At 41.4% G+C, this 20,885-nt stretch overlaps 1 long non-coding RNA gene across 1 annotated transcript; it reads left to right on the top strand.

Annotated features, from left to right (window-relative positions):
* Positions 1–2,614: 2,614 nt before the first annotated feature.
* On the top strand, positions 2,615–20,885 carry LOC114893418. The gene is made up of 6 exons (XR_003792877.1): positions 2,615–3,558; positions 5,666–5,716; positions 9,351–9,533; positions 17,644–18,456; positions 19,028–19,126; positions 20,723–20,885. It is a non-coding gene; the product is annotated as an uncharacterized LOC114893418 (long non-coding RNA).

The raw sequence follows: 20,885 nt of genomic DNA, 5'->3' as shown, positions 1-20,885 counted from the left end.
TTGTCTGGTTTTGGTATCAGGGTGATGGTGGCCTCGTAGAATGAGTTTGGGAGTGTTCCTCCCTCTGCTGTATTTTGGAAGAGTTTGAGAAGGCTAGGTGTTAGCTCTTCTCTAAATATTTGATAGAATTCACTTGTGAAGCCATTTCTTCCCTTTTTTTTCCTGCTTAGGGAAATTACTTTAGCATTTGTTGTAGAGCTGGTTTGGTGGTGCTGAATTCTCTTAGCTTTTGCTTGTCTGTAAAGCTTTTGATTTCTCTATTGAATCTGAATGAGATCCTTGCTGGGTAATCTTGGTTGTAGGTTTTTGTCTTTCATCACATTAAGTATTTCCTGACACTCCCTTCTGGCCTGAAGAGTTTCTGCTGAAAAATCAGCTGATAACTTTATGGGGATTCCTTTGTATGTTATCTTTTGTTTTTCCCTTGCTGCTTTTAATATTTTTTCTTTGACTTTAATTTTTGTGTGTTTGATTAATATGTGTTTTGGTTTGTTTTTCCTAGGGTTTATCCTGTATGGGACTCTCTGTGCTTCCTGGACTCAGGTGACTATTTCCTTTCCCATGTTAGGGAATTTTCGACTATAATCTCTTCAAATATTTTCTCAGACCCTTTCTTTTTTTCTTCTTTTTCTTAGACCCCTATAATTCGAATGTTGGTGTGTTTAGTGTTGTCTCAGAGGTCTCTGAGATTGTCTTCAGTTCTTTTCATTCTTTTTTCTTTATTCTGCTCCTCAGCAATTATTTCCACTATTTTGTCTTCCAGCTCACTTATTCATTCTTCTGCCACAGTTATTCTGTTATTGATTCCTTCTAGTGTATTTTTCAGATCAGTTATTGTGTTGTTCATCTCTGTTTGTACTTTAGCTCTTCTAGATCTTGTTGAACATTTCTCGTATTTTTTCATTCCGTGCCTCCATTCTATTTCCAAGATTCTGGATCATCTTTACTATCATTACTCTGAATTCTTTTTCAGGTAGATTGCCTATTTCCTCTTCATTTATTTGGTCTTGTCGGTTTTTACCTTGCTCCTTCATCTGTGACATATTTTTTTGCTGTCTCATTTTTTTTTTTTTTCTTTATGAGTGGGATTGTGTTCCTGTCTTACTGATGGTTTGGCCTGAGGCTTCCAACACTGGAGTTTGTAGGTTATTCAGTAGAGCTGGGTCTTGGTGCTGAGATGAGGAACTCGGTGAGTCTTCACTCTGATGAAGGTCTGAGGTTCTCTGTTAGTCCAGTGGTTCGGACTCAGAACTCCTACTGCAGCAGCTTCAGCCCAGTCCCAGCTCGTGACCCAAGATCCTGCAAGCTGCATGGGGCAGCAAAAAAAAAAAAAAAAACAAAAAGCAAAAAATAAAACTAGACTAGGAAACTAACAGATACGTTAGAAAGAGTATAAAAATAAAAATATAGATGAATCAACAACCGGAAGGTACATCAGTACCACAATAGTAAAGAAGAAAAAAAAAAGCAGGGAGGAAAGGCCTTGGCTGTGGAGGGTGGGGCCTAAGTAAGGGCGAGGTTTGGGCAGTGGGTGGGGCAAATGCTCAGGACCCACAGGGCTGGAAAAGGCCTTGGGGGCTCTGGGGGGTGGGGCTTAGGGTCAAGGAGCAGAAGGGGCCCAGGCATGCCCCCCATCCCTGGTCTCAGAGGGCGGGAGACTTCACTTGGGAGCCCAGCAGGCTTCCTGGGCTCGAGTGGGTGGGGCAAACGCCCTCCTCTCCTGCTCCTCGGGTCTGGGAGGCCTCCTCCTGCCTACTTCTCCTGATCTCCTGGCCTCCCTCCTATGCCCCCAGGACCAATGCAGCGAGTGGGGGAAAGGGGAGACTTGGAGGGCAGGGGACCAGCCTGGGAGCTCAGCAGGCTCCCGGGGCCCAAGTGGTCAGGGCAATTGCCCTCTGCTCCTCTCCCGCTCCTCAGGATGGCTCTTCCCACCTGCCTCACCTGATCTCCCCGGCCTCCGTCTTATGACCCCAGGACCCACTCATACTGGAGGGGGATTTGGAGTGGGGGTACCAGCCTGGGAGCTCAGCAGGCTCTCTGGTCCAAGTGGGCTGGGCGACGCCCTCCACTCCTCTCCCACTCTTCCCAGAAAGTCCCTCCCGCCTGCCTCTCCTGATCTCCCTGGCCTCAGGAGCACTGATCCTGTCTGACCTCCGCTTCTCCTCCCTTCTCAGTCTCCCCACGTCCTACCAGTTCACTTTGGGGCTCCTCCCATCTTCTTGGGCATCAGAGTCCCCCACCAGTGGCCGGCAGGTGCCCTAGTTGTGAGGAGACGCTAACTCTGCATCTTCCCACACTGCCATCTTGACTCCACCTCAGGATCTTTGTCTTTAAAAAAGGTGAGAGCAAGACCTACTGCCATATGTATATATATATATATATATATATATATATATATATATATATAAATTAAAGTTATATATTTTTGGTCACGTTGGGTCTTCATTGCTGTACGCGGGCTTTCTCTAGTTGCAGCAAGCGGGGGCTACTCTTCGTTGCGGTGCGCGGGCATCTTGTTGCAGTGGCTTCTTGTTGCAGAGCACAGGCTCTAGGCATGTGGGCTCAGTAGTTGTGGCGCACAGGCTCAGTAGTGGCTCGTGGGTTCTAGATCACAGGCTCAGTAGTTTTGGCACATGGGCTTAGTTGCTCCGTGACATGTGAGATCTTCCTGGACCAGGGATCAAACCCGTTTCCCCTGCATTGGCAGGCGGATTCTTAGCCACTCAGCCACGAGGGAAGTCCCTTTTTTTTTTTTTAATTTATTTTAGTTTGTGCAATGTGAGTTGTTAAAGTTTATACTGTGGTAATTTTATATATATACACGTTGTGAAATGATAATCACAGTTAATGCACTCATCATCTCACATAGTTACCTTTTTTTGTAGTGAGAACACTTAAGATCTACTCTCTTAACACATTTCAAGTTTACAATTATGGAAAACAGTATGGAAGCTCCTCAAAAAATTAAAAATAGAACTACCATATGACCAAACAACCCCATCTCGGTATATATCCAATGGAAAAGAAATCATTTTTTCAAAGAGATACCTGCCCTCTCATGTTCATTGCAGCATTATTCACAGTAGCAAGATACGCAAACAAGCTAAGTGTCCATTGATGGGTGAATGGATAAAGAATGTGTGTCTGTACATATACATATATTTTTTTAGTTTCTTTTGCAAGCTCACCTTCCTCAAAGTTCTTGCTAAATGATGTAATTCCTCAAAAACAAAAAAAAAAAGTAGAACAAGGTAATTTCTTAACGATGTTTCCAGATATGTCTGCAGCATAGTGAAATATTTCAGAAGACTCCTCCTTCACAGAGGTAATGAAATGGAAGCATTTCCAAACAGAAAATATGGAATTTTAGACAAATTCTGTTTGGATAATCTTCAGATGATAATGGTCAGTGTGGATACAGCTATTTCCTAATACAGTGTTTGTACATCTGGACATAGGATTTGGAATACTTGATGAGTGGTGTTTTTTTCCAGGGCTCCCAAAGGAAATCTTCCAGAAAATACAAATGGCCCAACTCTGAACAGGAATGGAAAGCAGGTAATATATATAAAAGCCAATTAAAGCCAATTAAACTTCTACAGTCTACACTGAACAACATACTCCAAAGACTCCTGGCAGCTGCTCATCCTTTCTGACTACTTGGTATTTTTGATCTTCCTAACTTTGACCATTTTGGTGGGTATATAATGGTGTTTTTCTGTGGTTTTGGTTTTCATTTCCCTTATTGTTAATGGGGTTGAGCTTTTCAGATTTGTATGAGCCATTGAATTTGCACTGTTATGAAATGTTTTTGAGTTTATTTTTTCTTAGCAATTTGTAAATATTCTTTATATATTCTAGATATGACTCCTTCATCTGTTATATCTATGGCAGATATTCTCTCTCCCTCTGTGGCTTGCTTTGTCATAGCCTTAGTGGTGTCTCTTGATGAAGGGAAGTTCTTAATTTTGAACTAGAGAAATTCATTCTTTTCCTTTATGGTTAGTGCTTTGTGCTCTATTTAAGAAGTCTTTCTGTACAACAACATATTTGTGTTATCTTTTAGATACTTGGATGTTTTGCCTTTTAAATTTAGCTCTGAAGTATATCTGGAATAGGTTTTTGTGTATAGTGTGAGGTAGATGTCAGGTTTTATTCTCAGATCTACAGATTGTTCGTGCACCGTTTATTGAAAAGATAAGTCCTTTTTCCACTGCACTTCAGTGATATCAGCTGTCTATATGTTTATAAGTGTATCTGGGGTCTGTATTCTCTTTTATCAGCCTATTTGTTCTTCCATTTCCCAGTACCACGTTGTCTTAATTACTCTCTTATTATAATACATATTAATATCTGGTAGAGAAAATTTTTTGACACTGTTCTTTTTCAAAAACATGTTAACTATTCTTGTATCATTGCATTTCCAAATGAGTTTTACGACCAGCTTGTCAATTTATATGCACACGTACAAACACGCACACGCAAACAATTGTGGTTTTGAATGGGATTTTCTTACCAACTTGAAGAAAATTAACACCTTCATAAAATTTAGTCTCCCTATCTGTGAACTCAGTATATGCCTCCATTTATTTCGATTTTCTGTTGCTCTATTTTATTGTTGTGTGTTTAAGGGCTTTCATATTTCTCATATAAGGTTTATTTTTAAGTGTTTTAAGTATTTTTTGTTTATTTCTCTTGCTTTATTTTTTAATTAATTAGTTAATTAATTTGGCTGCATTGGGTCTTCATTGCTGCGCACGGGCTTTCTCTAGTTGCAGCAAGCAGGGGCTATTCTTGGTTGCGGTGCGTGGGCTTCTCATCACGGTGGCTTCTCTTGTTGTGTAGCATGGTCTCTAGGTGTGTGGGCTTCAGTAGTTGTGGCACGTGGGCTCAATAGTTGTGGCTCACGGGCTTAGTTGCTCCATGGCACGTGGGATCTTCCTGGACCAGAGCTTGAACCCGTGTCCCCTGCATTGGCAGGCAGATTCTTAACCACTGTGCCACCAGGGAAGTCCCTCTCTTGCTTTACTGAGTTATATACTTGGCAAATAAAAATTGTGTATGTTTTATTTTTATTTATTTAATCCCCTTTCTTTCTCGACCAGATGCGTACAGGGGTTATCTCAAGCGGTGACTACGTTTTAAAAAAATATGTTTATTTATTTGGCTGCATCAGGTCTTAGGTGCGGCATGCTGGCTCTTCATTGCGGTGCGCGGCTTCTCTCTAGTTGTGGTGTGTGTGCTCCAAAGCATGCGGGCTCAGTAGTTGCTGCACGTGGGCTACAGAACGCGTGGGCTCAATAGTTGCGGCACACGGGCTTCTCTCTAGTTGTGGGGCTCTCTAGTTGTGGTGCACAGGCTCTCTAATTGCGGCACCCAGGCTCCAGAGCACGCAGGCTCAGTAATTGCGGCATGCAGGCTCTCTAGTTGTGGTGCACGGGCTCTAGAGCGCACGGGCTTAGTTGCCCCGTGGCATGTGGGATCTTAGTTCCCCGACCAGGGATCAAACCTGTGTCCCCTGCATTGGAAGGTGGAGTCTTAACCACTGGACCACCAGGGAAGTCCCTGTGTATATTTTAGATGTATGTCTTAGTCCATTTGGGCTGGTGTAACAAAATGTCATAGACTGGGTGGCTTATAAACAACAGAAATTTCTTTGTCACAGTTCTGCAGGCTGAAAAGTCCAAGATCAAGATGCTGGCAGGCTTGGTGTCTGGTGAGAACTTTTTTCTTGGTTCATAAATGGTGTGTCCTCACAGAACAGAAGGGGCGAGGGATCTCTCTGGGGCTTCCCCCTCATGACCTAGTCACCTCCAAAGGCCCCACCTTTTTTTTTTTTTTTTTTTTTTTTTTGCGGTACACGGGCCTCTCACTGTTGTGGCCTCTCCCGTTGCGGAGCACAGGCTCCGGACGCGCAGGCTCAGCGGCCATGGCTCACGGGTCCAGCCGCTCCGCGGCATGTGAGATCCTTCCGGACCGGGGCACGAACCCGTGTCCCCTGCATTGGCAGGCAGACTCTCAACCACTGCGCCACCAGGGAAGCCCAGCCCTACCTTTTAATATCACCTCCAGAGATTAGGATTTCAACATACAGAATTGGGGGTGGGGGTCATAAACATTTAGTGTATAGTGTACACTATACAATGTGATGATTTGATACATGTATACATTGTGAAATGATTACCACAATTACGCTAATTAACATATCCATCACCTCACATAGTTACAATTTATGTGTGTGGTGAGAACACTTAAGATCAACTCTTTTAGCAAATTTCAAGTATACAATACAGTATTACTAACTATAGTCACCATGGTATACAATACCACTCCAGAACTTACTCATCCCACATAACTGAATCTTTGTACCCTTTGACCAACATCTCCTCTCTTCCCCACCCCCCTCAAACCCTGGCAACCACCAGATTCCACATGTAAGTGAGATCATGCAATATTTTTCTATGCTTGGCTTATTTCACTCAGCATAAGGTTCATGCATGTTGTCACAAATAGCAGATTTTTTTCTTTTGTAAGGCTGAATATTACTCTGTGTGTGCGTGCAGGAAAAGTATGTGTATGTGCACATGCCCCATAGTTTTTATGAGTTCATCTGTCGACGGACACTTAGGTTGTTTTCAGATCTTGGCAGTTTTGTCAGTAATGCTGCAATGAACATGGAGATGCAGATACCTCTTCAGCCAACAGTCCACAAGAAGCCGGAGCCCTCAGTTCTACAAGTTAATGAATTCTGCCAACAACCTGAATGAGCTTAAGTGGCTTTTTCCCTAGTTAAGCCTCCAGATTCAAGCACAGCCCAGTTGACACCTTGACTACCCAGCCAAGCTGACCCACTGAATTTCAGACTCCTGATGCACTGAAACTGTGCTAGTTTAAGCTGTTGAATTTGTGGTAATTTACTGTATAGCAAAAGATAACTAATATATCGTTTGTTAGCTGTATGACCTTGGGGAGGCTGTGTATGTTCCCTGTGCCTTAGTTCTCTCATCCTCAAATCAGGTTAACAACAATAACCTATCCCATAGGCTATGAGGATAAAATGAGTTAATGCAAGCACAGTCCTCTGGCAATGCCCAGCCCCCTAGAAGTTTTCTCAGTAATTATGAGCTGTTTATCCCTGCCTTTCTCTCCCTCCCTCCCTCCCTCCCTCTTTTCCCTCTTCATACCTCAGTAGTTTTTTACCCTGATTCTTCATCTCATCTCCTTTTCTAGAATTTCATTTCTGTGCCTAATATAGTCTTGGCTGGCCAATACCTCCTTTATCTAATTGTCATTTATCGGATAACCTCAACTATTCTAAATATAATCAAGATACTCCAGGGCTTCCCTGGTGGCGCAGTGGTTGAGAGTCCGCCTGCCGATGCAGGGGACGCGGGTTCGTGCCCCGGTCCGGGAAGGTCCCAGATGCCGCGGAGCGACTGGGCCCGTGAGCCATGGCCGCTGAGCCTGCGCGTCTGGAGCCTGTGCTCCACAACGGGAGAGGCCACAACAGTGAGAGGCCCGCGTACTGCAAAACAAACAAACAAAGATACTCCAAAACCAAAATGATTCCATGTAGAAAATACATTAAATTTATATTCTTGACTTGTTAATGAGACTCAGAGCTTTCTTGTTCCCTAAACCAAAGCACACTGGAAGTCAGAACTTAAAACTGTGAGTGGAAAACTTGAGGGAAGCATATTCATAGAGATAAGAATGTGATTAAGACAACCTGAGAGGGGAGGAACCTGAAAACTCTAAAAGGCAGAGAACTCACAAAGCAGTTGGGGGCAGCAACAGGCTGCAGCTCAGGGATCGCTGAGGGTTATCACTGAACAAATGCTGGACAAGACACTCATTCTCTCTTAAATTTTGATTTCCAAATTTGTTTATAATGACAGTATTGTCATTAAGAGAGCCTCAGATTCCATTCTACACTAATGAGAACAGTGTGAATTTTATATTTTCATGCTTGAGATATGTATGATATAATATTAGAAATATGTAATACTTCAAAAAGATTTAAAGTTGTTAAATAAAAGATATCTTGTTCAACAACAAAATGAAAACCCACAATTTTAAAATGCGCAAAGGACTTGAATAGAAATTTTTCAAGGAAGAGAGAGAAATGGCCAGTAAGCACATGAAAAGATGCTCAACATCACTACTCAAGAAGGAAATGCAAAAAACTACAATATACCTCACATCCATTAAGATGGCTATGCTCAAAAACAACACAAAAACTAGAAAATTACAAGTGATGAGAAGGATGTGGAGAAACTGGAACCCTGTGCACTCTTGGTGGGAATGTAAAATGTGGTTCCATCCCCGATGGAAAACAATATGGAGGTTCCTGAAAAAGTTGATAACAATACAACCTCTAAAAGAACTGAGAGCAGAATCTCAAAGAAAGATTTGTACACGTGCATTATTCACAATAGCTAAGAAGTGAAAGCAACCCAAATGTTCATTGATGGATAAATGCATAAATAAAATGTGGTATATATGTAAATGGAATATTACTCAACTTTAAAAAGGAAGGAAATTCTGATACATGCTACAACGTAGATGAACCTTGAAAACAGATATTAGGTTAAGTGAAATAAGCCAGTAACAAAAAGGCAAATACTGCTATGATTCTGCTTGTGTGAGGTGTCTAGAGTAGTCACATACATAGACACAGAAAATAGAACTGTTATTGCCAAAGGCTGGGGAGAGAAAAATAGGGAGTTCGGTGTTTTGCAAGATGAAAATGTTCTGGAAGTTGGTTGCACAATAATGTAAACGTATGTAACACTAATGAAATGTGCACTCAAAAATGGTTACAATGGTAAATTTATGTTTGTGTATTTTACCACAGTTTTTTTTTTAATGCCCTGCAGAAATCTAACCCAAGAAGGATTAACAAATGAAATAGTTGTGGTGGCTGCAGCTAGAGAGGGAGAGGGAAACTCATAGGCAGTAATAGAGGGTTTCAACTCCTTTGAGACCAGAAGTATGTTGAGGGCAGTTGCACATACCTAATAAACCCAAACTCCAAATGCTCTCTCCTCCTGTGTCTCATCCATAAAACCCCCTAGGGCACTAGATATCAAGTTGCTAGTCAGCACTGAGATTTACACCAAGGGCAAAAACTCACAGGGAAACTTACCCTTAGGTTTTAACTCCAGCTTGTCAAGCACTCATTTCACTAAAACCCTGGGGCTTCATCATGCTGAGGAGCTAACAAACTTGAAAGCAGTTATTTTTCTGTCATCACCAAGGTTAGATATGTAAATCCTATTTGAGCTCATGGCTTCCTTTGAGAGGCAGAGTAATAAACAAGATGGACCAAAGAACTCTTTCTGTTCCAGGAAGCGCATACAGGGGACAGATGCTGGGTTGTGGTCTGGAGATCTGCTGAGGACCCAGGTGCTCAGGATGGCAGGAGGTTGGGAATCCTGTGTGGACTCACTGCTTGGAGCTGAACACTGAACCTGCTTTCTGGCTTCTGACCTCCCCAAAGCCCGCAAGCCCACTGCAGCCTGGACCTCAGGGTAGGTTCTGCTGCTAGGCTGTTCCTGGCATTCTGGGTTACTGCTTATTTTCTTTTCAGTATTTTTAATTTTCCAATTTCAAAAATATTTTGTGTTGGGTCATCCTGAACCCTGTCCTGCCAACACCTTTTGGCTTAAAGAGTATGGCGTCTTCCCAGGTCTCCAGGGTCTGGAATGCAGTGTTGGGTCTGGGCTTCTGAGGAGCAGAAGGTTTGAGGCTTCAGAGCCAGGTATTCTCTCTCCATTCAGGTGACAGTGGAGGAGAGCTGGAAGTCCAGCAGAGTGGCTTAGAATCCTCTCTTTTCTGCCCTTTGTCTGTCTTCTCATCTGTAAACCTCGTCTCCTTTGAGATAGGCACTGGCAAGCAGCTGAACGATGCGGACTTAACCCCTGTTCTTAACCCCACTCCTGCATTTTGCCCTACAAGCCTTCCTGACTTTCCTTGTCTTAAAACAAGTCTTCATTCCCTTTTTATTTTTTACTTATTTTTTTAAATAAATTTATTTATTTTATATTTTATTTTTGGCTGCGTTTGGTCTTCGTTGCTGTGTGCGGGCTTCTCATTATGGTGGATTCTCTTGTTGTGGAGCATGGGCTCTAGGCACGTGGGCTCAGTAGTTGTGGCTTGTGGGCTCTAGAGCGCAGGCTCAGTAGTTGTGGCACATGGGCTTAGTTGCTGCATGGCATGTGGGATCTTCCTGGACCAGGGCTCGAACCCGTGTCCCCTGCATTGGCAGGCGGATTCTTAACCACTGTGCCACCGAGGAATTGCCCCATTCCCTTTTTAAAGGCAACTATTCCTTTCCCAATCCATGGGGTTTGTGTGAGACTGCAAGTCGCCTCATACACATGTGTGTACGTGTTTACGTGACTGCACGTGGGCCAGTGTGAGGCATTCCTTGGAATTCCTAGCATGTAGGTCAAGGCCAGCTCCTGTATGACCCCATGACATTCATCATAAACTGTAAGACTACTATGCCCAGTTATTGGCTACTTGACCTTGAGCAGGTTATTTACCCATCATCTATGACATTGGGAGAGTAAAAGCTCTTATTAAATAGGATGGTTTTGAGAATGAGCCAAGCCCACGCCTAGCAGGTGACTGGTGTTTACTAAATGTCTCCTCACGTTCTCCCTCCGGTGTCCCATCTTCTCACGTAGCCCCACAGCCAGGCCCTCCTCCCTCCCATGAGGCAAGGCCTGCAGTGTTTTGGCAATCTGGAACCAAAGTCTAATGAATAAGCCAATAATTGAACCTGTACTGGAAGTTCCACCTTCTGTGTTTCTTAAAATTGGAAAGAAAATAAGAGATCATACTTTTGTTAGTATTTTTACCACCTATTTCACCAGAAGCCTATGCTGCTGATTTTCTCTGTACAGTCCTTGTAAGTCCTTCATTTTATGAACCACCAAGGGTGTCGTTGAGCTAGACTGACATACCTGCTGTTCTCTGGTTGTTCACTGTACCTGAGAGCTGCAGAGACTGCGAGGCAGGAGAGAGCTCTCCACAGAGGTCCCCACTACTGAGCAGAGAAAGGAGGGTGCCAGAATCAGGGAAGAGTAAGCACAGCCTGCATTCTAAAATCCAAGTTAAGCAGGTCTGTCTAATCCTAGAACACGTTGTGTTTGACACTCACTGATTTCCTAGAGTAACTGGCTGGGCTGCACTGGGGTCTCCCCTTCCTTAGTGCCAGCACGCTAGGAGAGGCCCACGTCCACGTCACAGAATTTTTTTTGCACATGGTGTTTTTCACATGGGACACCAGGTCAACATCTATGTCCAATCCTGTGTATGGTATGAGGCTTTAATGGAAAACATCAAATGGTCTTTCCGTAGATATGCATGATGCGTTTATCCCTTAAGTCCCTGCTATGTGCCAGGCACGGTGAGGGTGCTCTGTATGAAGCATTAGGCATCACCTTATTAGTGGCATCTAGCAAACAAAGACCTCGTGTGTAATGGCTTTTACAGCCTGCGTGGAACTCCTACAGCACCTTAGTCCTGAGGTATTGGGCAGTTGCTGACATGGCCTCTTTTGGGGTCTTTGGTTCTTGTGATGGTCATGTTCCCATGAACCTTTTTAATAAGATGTCAATCCTGAAAGCATCATTTCTGGTGGCACAGCATGTTGGGCACAAGTGAGTGATCTCAATTAGAGTCTATCCCAAGTTTGCACTTAGGAGGAAGGAATAGAGAAAAGGATGTCAGGTGGTTGATTTGCATTTCTCAGCTGTATGTCCAAGTCTACTTGGAGGCAGTTCTCAGTGGACACTTGATTAGAATGTAAATGTCATACTTTTCTTAATGTTTCCCTTCTCTTTATTTTCCCACTCTGCTGTTGCCTTTTATCAAGTTCACCTAATCTGTTCTTTGACTTTCTAAGAATTTGACTACCCGATACACCTCACAGAAGTGGAATTGTTACCGACCCAGGCCCTTGGACTCTTTAATCAATAGACATTTATAAGAGGCCAGAGAATTTCAGGCAAGGCATTACTGGGGCTCATGTTGCAGCACGAGGGAGTCAAAGCAAGAAACAGACATCCTTGCCCACTCCCCAGGAGGAAATGCTTGGGTCCTTAAATGGGATAACGGGCAGCTCCATGGGTTGGGCAGGAGGCAGAGCTTAGGTGGTCTGTTCCCCTTGGTGGTGCCGTGTGCAGGGATCATGTGCAGTACCCTGCTTTTGCTCCCGGCACCCCCAAAATGGCGGACTTGCTCACTACTGCCTCCCCACAAAGCTCGTATAGGGGTCATGATGCCCCAACTGCTCCTGCATGCAGTTATTTTTAGTCACTTATAGTTTCTTTGTATCCTACTGCTCAAGGAGATGTTTGTCCAGGTGCAAGCACTCCAGTAGAGGATCCCAGGTCCCAGCCTGTCTCAGCATCACATCCTCAAAGTTCATTCACATTGTTGGATGTGTCAGAATTTTTTTTTTTTTTTTTTTTTTTTGCGGTATGCAGGCCTCTCACTGCTGTGGCCTCTCCCATTGCAGAGCACAGGCTCCGGACGTGCAGGCTCAGCGGCCATGGCTCATGGGCCCAGCTGCTCTGCAGCATGTGGGATCTTCCCAGACCGGGGCATGAACCCGTGTCCCCTGCATCGGCATATTCTTTTTTAAGGCTGAATAATACTCCATTGTTAAGTATATACCGCATTTTATTTTTCCATTCAGCTGTCGATGAACACTTGAGTTACCTCTACATCTTGGCTGTTGTGAATAATGTTGCTGTAATCATGAGTGTACAAATATCTCTTTGAAACTCTGCTCTCAATTCTTTTCTATATATACCCAAAAGTAAGATCATATGGTAGTATTTTCAATTTTTTGAGGACCCTCCATAGTTTTCCATGGCATTTGCACCATTTTACATTCCCACCAACATGCACAGGGTTCCAATTTCTCCATATACTAACACATTATTTTGTTTGTTTTTGTTTTTACCAAAGCCATCTTATTATGAGACGCTATCTCATTATGGTTTTGATTTGCATTTCCCTCATGATTAGTGACATTAAGCATCTTTTTATGTGCTTATTGGCCATTTCTCTTCTTTGGAGAAATGTCTAAAGTCCTTTGCCCACTTTTTAACTGAGCTGTTTGTTCTCTGTAATTGAGTGGTAGGAGTTCTTTGTATATGCTGGATATAACCTTTTATCAGATATAGGATACATAAATAATGTTCTCCCATTCTATAGGTTTCCTTTTTATTCTGTTGATTGTATTTTTTTGATGCACACAAGTTTTTAATTTTGAAGGAGTCCAGTTTTTCTATGTTTACTTTCGTTGCCTCTGCCTTTGGTATTACCCAAAAAAATGATTGCCATATGCACTGTCATGAAGCTTTTCCCGTGTTTTCTTCTAAGAGTTTCATAGTTTTAGGTCTTATGTTTATGTCTTTGATCCATTTTCTGTATATCATTTAAGGTAATGGTCTGCTAGTCTGAATGCCTGTATCCCCCCAAAATTGATATGTTGAAATCCTAATGCCCTAATGTGATGGTGTTAGTAGGTTGGCCTTTGGAAAGTGCTTAAGTCATGGAGGCTCTGCCCTGAATGGAATTGGTGCTCTTATAAAAGAGGCTCCAGAGATATCCCTTGCCTCTTGCACCATGTGAGGACACAGCAAGGTGGCACTGGCTATGAGCTAGGAAGTAGGGCCCTCACCAGAAGGCAACCATGCTGGCACCTTGATCTTTGACTTCCCAGCCTCCAGGATTATAAGAAATAAATTTCTGTTGTTTATAAGATACCCAGTCTGTGGTATTTTGTTGTAGTAGCCTAAACATACTATGACATGGTTCATCTTTATTCTTTTGTATGTGGATATCCAATTTTCCCAGCACTGTTTGTTGTAAAGATTGGCTTTAATCCATTGAGTGGTCTTAGCATCCTTGTTGAAAGTCATTTGACCAGACATAGGAAAGTTTATTTCTGGGCTTCCTATTTTAGTGGTCTATATGTCTCTTTATGACAGTACTACACTGTTTTAATTACTGTAGATTTATATTGTTTTAAAATCAAGTGTGGTACCTCCAACTTTTGCTTCTTCAACATTATTTTGACTCTTCAGGGTCCCCTGAGAGTCCATATGAATGTTAGGATGGATTTTTCTATTTCTGGGGAAAAAAAATGCCACTGGGATTTTGATAGAGTGCATTAAATCTGTAGATCATTTTGGATACTGCTGACATCTTAACAGTATCAAGTCTTTCATTCCATAAACAGAGGATGTCTTTTGTTTGTGTCTAATTTCTTTCACTAATGTTCTGTAGTTTTCAGCACAGAAGTCTTTTGCCTCCTTGGTTAAATTTATTCCTAAGTGTTTTATTCTTCTTGATTCTATTGTAAATGGAATCATTTTCTTAATTTCCTTTTTTGGATTGTTGTTAGGGCACAAAAACAACTGATTTTTGTGTGTTGATTTTGTATCTTGCCACTTTGTTAATTTATTTGTTCTAACAGGTGTGTGTGTGAGCTGTAATCTTTAGGGCTTTCTACATATCAGATCATGTTGTGTGTGAAGCAAGGTAACTGCCTTTTAATTCTTTTTCGTGTTTAACTGCTCTGGCTAGGACTTGCAGTTATTTTGTTCAGTCAAAGTGGTGAAAGCAGACATCTGTGTCTTGTTCCTGATCTTAAAAGAAAAGCTGTCGGTCGTTCATCATTGAATATGAATACCACCTGTGGGCTTTTCATATATGGTCTTCATTTTGTTTATTTCCTTCTACTCCTAGGTTGTTGAGTGTTTTTATTGCAAAAGGGTATTGAGTTTTGTCACATTGAGATGATCGAATGGATTTTTATTCACTGTCACTTTGCTAATGTGGTATATTACATTGATTGACTTTATTATATTGAGCCATTCTTGCACTCCTGGAATAAATCCCACTTGGTCATCATGTGTAATCCTTTTGTCATCATGTATAATTCTTTTAATGTGCTGTTGAATTCTGTTTGCTATTATTTTGTTGAGGATTTTTGTATTGCTTTCCTCTTGGTGCTTTTAAGATTGTCTTTGACTTTTGATGGTTTGATTAAATCTTGGTGTGGGCCTCTTTGGATGTATCCCACTTTGAGTTGTTGAGCCCCTTGTGTTTATATTCCCATTTTCCCCCTCAAATTTAGGATGTCTACAGCCACTCGCTCCCTGTACCTTTTGTGCTATGTTCTGAATGGTAGTGTGCCCCCTGGAGTTCATGTTGAAATTCTAACTCCCAAAGGTGATGGTATTACAAGGTGCAGCCTTTGGGAAGTGCTTCAGTCACAAGGGTGTAACTAAAGAATGGGATTAGCGCTGGATACAGGAGACTCCAGAGAGCTCCCCAGCACTCCCACCAGGTGAAGATATGAAAAATCTGCATCTGGCAGAGGGCCCTCACCTGACTGTTGCTAGCACCCTGATCTCAGAATTTAAGCCTCCAGAACTGTGAGAAGTAACTTTGTTGTTTATAAGCCACCCAAATCTGGGGTATTTTGTCATAACATCCCTAACAGACTAAGCTTTTATTCACTATTTCTGAAAAGTAAAATATTATGGGTGTTGTTTCTGGTTTTCTTTAAAAACAATATTTCCTGACACTGCCTGAACATGCTGCAGCCAGCAAAGTGGTCCATGCACCTCATCAAAGGTGGACAGGCCCTGGGGAGCTCAAAGCACAGAGCTAGGGTCTAGGGTAAAGGATTCAGTCAGCTCAGACATTTGAAAGGCACACAGATTTTTTTTTTTTTAACATCTTTATTGGAGTATAATTGCTTTACAATGGTGTGTTAGTTTCTGCTTTATAACAAAGTGAATCAGTTATACATATGTTCCCATATCTCTTCCCTCTTGCATCTCCCTCCCTCCCTCCCACCCTCCCTATCCCACCCCTCTAGGTGGTCACAGAGCACCGAGCTGATCTCCCTGTGCTATGCGTCTGCTTCCCACTAGCTATCTACCTTACGTTTGGTAGTGTATATATGTCCATGCCACTCTCTCGCTTTGTCACAGTTTACCCATCCCACTCCCCGTGTCCTCAAGTCCATTCTCTAGTAGGTCTGTGTCTTATTCCCGTCTTGCCCCTAGATTCTTCATGACCTTTTTTTCTTTCTTAGATTCCATATATATGTGTTAGCATATGGTATTTTGTTTTTCTCTTTCTGACTTACTTCACACTCTGTATGACAGACTCTAGGTCCATCCACCTCACTCCAAATAACTCAATTTCGTTTCTTTTTATGGCTGAGTAATATTCCATTGTATATATGTGCCACATCTTCTTTATCCATTCATCTGTTGATGGACACCTAGGTTGCTTCCATGTCCTGGCTATTGTAAATAGAGCTGCAATGAACATTTCGGTACATGACTCTTTGAATTATGGTTTTCTCAGGGTATATGCCCAGTAGTGGGATTGCTGGGTTGTATGGTAGTTCTATTTTTAGTTTTTTAAGGAACCGCCATAGTGTTCTCCATAGTGGCTGTATCAATTTACATTCCCACCAGCAGTGCAAGAGGGTTCCCTTTTCTCCACACCCTCTCCAGCATTTATTGTTTCTAGATTTTTTGATGATGGCCATTCTCACTGGTGGGAGGTGATACCTCATTGTAGTTTTGATTTGCATTTCTCTAATGATTAGTGATGTTGAGCATTCTTTCATGTGTTTGTTGACAATCTGTATATCTTCTTTGGAGAAATGTCTATTTACGTTTTCTGCCCATTTTTGGATTGGGCTGTTTGTTCTTTTTGATATTGAGCTGCATGAGCTGCTTGTAAATTTTGGAGATTAATCCTTTGTCATTTGCTTCATTTGCAAATATTTTCTCCCATTCTGAGGGTTTTCTTTTTGTCTTGTTTATGGTTTCCTTTGCTGTACAAAAAGCTTTTAGGTTTCATTAGGTCCCATTTGTTTATTTCCATTGGATTTATGTCAGTGTTCTGCCTATGTTTTCCTCTAAGAGTTTGATAGTGTCTGGCCTTACATCCATTTTGAGTTTATTTTTGTGTGGTGTTAGGGAGTGTTCCAATTTCATACTTTTACATATACCTGTCCAGTTTTCCCAGCACCACTTATTGAAGAGGCTGTCTTTTCTCCACTGTATATTCTTGCCTCCTTTATCAAAGATAAGATGACCGTATGTGCGTGGGTTTATCTCTGGGCTTTCTATCCTGTGCCATTGATCTATATTTCTGTTTTTGTGCCAGTACCATACTGTCTTGATTACTGTAGCTTTGTAGTATTGTCTGAAGTCAGGGAGCCTGATTCCTCCAGCTCCGTTTTTCGTTCTCAAGATTGCTTTGGCTCTTCGGGGTCTTTTGCATTTCCATACAAATTGTGAAATTTTTTGTTTTAGTTCTGTGAAAAATGCCAGTGGTAGTTTGATAGGGATTGCATTGAATCTGTAGATTGCTTTGGGTAGTATTATCATTTTCACAGTGTTGATTCTTCCTAGCCAAGAACATGGTGTATCTCTCCATCTATTTGTATCATCTTTAATTTCTTTCATCAGTGTCTTATAATTTTCTGCAGGTCTTTTGTCTCCTTAGGTAGGTTTATTCCTAGATATTTTATTCTTTTTGTTGCAATGGTAAATGGGAGTGTTTTCTTGATTTCACTTTCAGATTTTTCATCATTAGTGTATAGGAATGCCAGAGATTTCTGGCACACAAAGATGGATGTGTTTACACGGCTTCAATTAGGAACATTAAGAAAAAGGTAACTAGGGGCTTCCTTGGTGGTTCAGTGGTTAAGAATCTGCCTGCCAATGCAGGGGACACAGGTTTGAGCCCTGGTCCAGGAAGATCCCACATGCTGGCCTGTGCACCACAACTACTGAGCCTGTGCTCTAGGGCCCGTGAGCTACAACTACTGAGACTGCATGCTACAACTACTGAAGCCTGTGCACCTAAAGCCCATGCTCTGCAATAAGAGAAGCCACTGTGATAAGAGGCCTGTGCACTGAAACTAGAGAAAGCCCGTGCCCAGCAACGAAGACCGAACACAGCCAAAAATAAAAAAAGAAATAAATTAAAAAAAGAAAAAGGTAACTAACTAGGTCAAGCTCTGAAGATTTTGAAAGAAGTATCTTACTTGCTGCTGCTGTAAAGGAGCAAAAACAAAAGTAAAAACCAGTGCCTAGGAGTTCAGTGTATTCACCTATCTAAAGCTGGTGAACTGAGGAGGTTTAGTGAGGAGTAAAAGCTCTAGTTGTTAACAACTCTGGAGCTTGGATTTAGAGAAAATTTTGGGTTAGAATTGACAGTTTTTACTCTCTTGCTTTTATCTTTCAGTGAGACTAAAATCATCCTTTCTTTGGTACCACTCTTACAGTAATTGTGAAGTCCCAGATCAAACATTTGGATCTTCTTAGGAAGTATCTTTTGGACATCAAAGGCAGACCAGCTAGAACACTATCAAGATGATGCAATTGAGAGGTAAGGGTAGGGTCAAAAGGAGCCCAGAGGTTGCTTGTATCTGTTAAAAGCATTTAAAAAACAACAGAAAACCCCACAACAAAACCCTCATCTCAGAAACATCCTGAATACTCAATGTTTAGGTGCAAAAATATTAAAAGATTAATAACATGAGTCATTTAATGGTTTAAGTTCTCTTATTGGACCAGTCTAGATGGAAGACAGTAGTAAGCTGAAAGTAAAAATTTCAATTGCTTTCTTACTAGTCTGCTAAAAGTATCTTTTAAGCACAGGGTATATATGAATTTTGTAGACTTTTGCATTTTCACAATTTTAGCAAATTCCAGTCTATGTCTCTGACAGTTTTTTTTATAGATTTGTCCTACTTTTTTGTGCATTTTTTGCATAGCCTTTAAAACCATATACTCGAAATAGAGCTCCTAATTAATATACAACATGAGTTTCTTCACGTACTTTCATCTTAATCCAATTTCCCTTTAGAGCCCTTGGCCATGAGCTGAGGACAAAGGTTACTGTAACTTTTTGAGATATTGTTTCCTTGATACTTTGCTCATTTATTTTTCTATTTTAGAATACTGTGTGGCAATTCTCATGATATACAGCCAAACCTAACTGACCTATTCTCAGTACCTGACCAATGCATTAAAGAAAGATTCTCAAACAAGATCTGGTGAGTATATAGATCTTTGTTCTAAATCAACCAGCGTTTCCCAGCTGTAGCACTGTGACATCTCTCTCTTGTGAGGGCTATTTAGTGGCCTCCCAGGGGTAGAAGGGGTGTCAAACAAACAGCACCCCTTCCTTAGTTTCTGACACCAAAAATAATATCTTCAGACATTTTCAAATGTTCCCTGGGGAACAAAACTGCCCATACAGTCTGTGATGATGGACATAAATTCTTACTTTTACTTATTTAAATCCTACATACAGTGTGAGGACAAATTGCTTCAGCATGGAAAATTGAGGGGGTTGGATACCTCTGTTAAAAAAAAAAATGGGGGATTTTTGTGTTTTTAGTTTCTTCCTACTTTTAAATGTTTGGAAGTAGGAGTTTTTAGGTTCATTCTACAAGTTTAGAAATTTTCAAAACACATAGTTGCCATAACTCTAAGAAAGGCTAAAAAGGTGATATTTATTAAACAAATATCTCCTTGAAAGAAAAGAATTAACCAAACCAGGATTGAAAAACATTTATTGAAACAAAATCAAATACTTACTTTCTTTTTATTATCTACAAGCCAACACTGAACTTACTTTATTCAAGAATGAACACAATGTACAAAAAAAGTATGCTTATATTATAAAAATATGTCAATTTTATCTCCTGGGTGCTGAGCAGAAGTCATTTTAAACAAAATCAAATCAAGGCAAACTTGCTCTCTATAATAGAACTGCTATAACTTAATAACAAAAGTGAAAGCTAATATATACTCACAAAGTATCTTTAAAGGCCCACTGATAATGCTGCATTGGAAATGCTGAACCCAGTCACCACAGTTCACATTTCCAACCTGTGCTCACTGGCACTGCTTCAGGCCTACATCACGGGAAAGCACCTCTTTTTTACAGAATGCATGTCATTAGTTAACAGTTGTTAGCATGTATTTCAGCAAAGTATTAACAGTCAATCATATTTAGTTAGCTTCAATTTTCACACATTGTTATGGGGAGCAAATGACCTCCCAAGATTAACGAACCCATTTATCCAGGTGGGACCTGCTAACTCCCTAAAAACTCTGTGGCCAAGGTTAGTATCTTGGTAAAATTGTTGGTAATTATAATTACTGGCACCTTTCTGGGCATGTGTTCTTGCACACAGTGTGGCTACCTGTGCCTGTCAAGTCAGCAGCAGCTGCACAACAGAGGCTGAAGCGTGCAGCCTTTGGCCTACCATGGAGGCATGCTCCAGTGCTCACTAGAGTATTTGGCCCTTGGAGAATCAGGAAAGTGAGTGATTGGGAAAAAGAATCAAATCATGAACTGCGGAAAAGGGACCATGCCTCCCTGTATTGTTCTAGGAGTTATAAAATCTGTACTAAAGTCAGAATAGAAGTAGACTACATAGCATCCAGCACTGACAAGGCCTTAAAAAGAGCTTTCACACTGCAGTGCTCTGTCTGGCTGAACAGAATGACAGTGGTACTCAGGCAAAATCCAGAATGCAGTATCAACACAATCAATGACACAAGATGAATTCAAGTTTGGAAGTTATTAAACTGCAAAATGCCTATTTTGACTGCTAAGCATATATGTTTTTCCTTGACAGTGTCTCTGGGATTGACACCTACAAAGACTCAAAATTGAAGAACTATAAGGACTGAGTATTCTAGTGCCTGCTGTACTGGGTAAATTAAAAGAACTGGGGGAAGAAATGCTTCCATGTTTTGCCTATAGAAACCCAATATTTAGTTAGTTACCTGTTTCACAAG

This window comes from Monodon monoceros, unplaced genomic scaffold, assembly GCF_005190385.1.
Source record: "Monodon monoceros isolate NGI ecotype Baffin Bay Population unplaced genomic scaffold, NGI_Narwhal_1 Super_Scaffold_12, whole genome shotgun sequence".
Taxonomy (NCBI): domain Eukaryota; kingdom Metazoa; phylum Chordata; class Mammalia; order Artiodactyla; family Monodontidae; genus Monodon; species Monodon monoceros.
The sequence above is the reverse complement of the archived record's forward strand: the minus strand, read 5'-3'. Positions and strand labels throughout refer to the sequence as shown.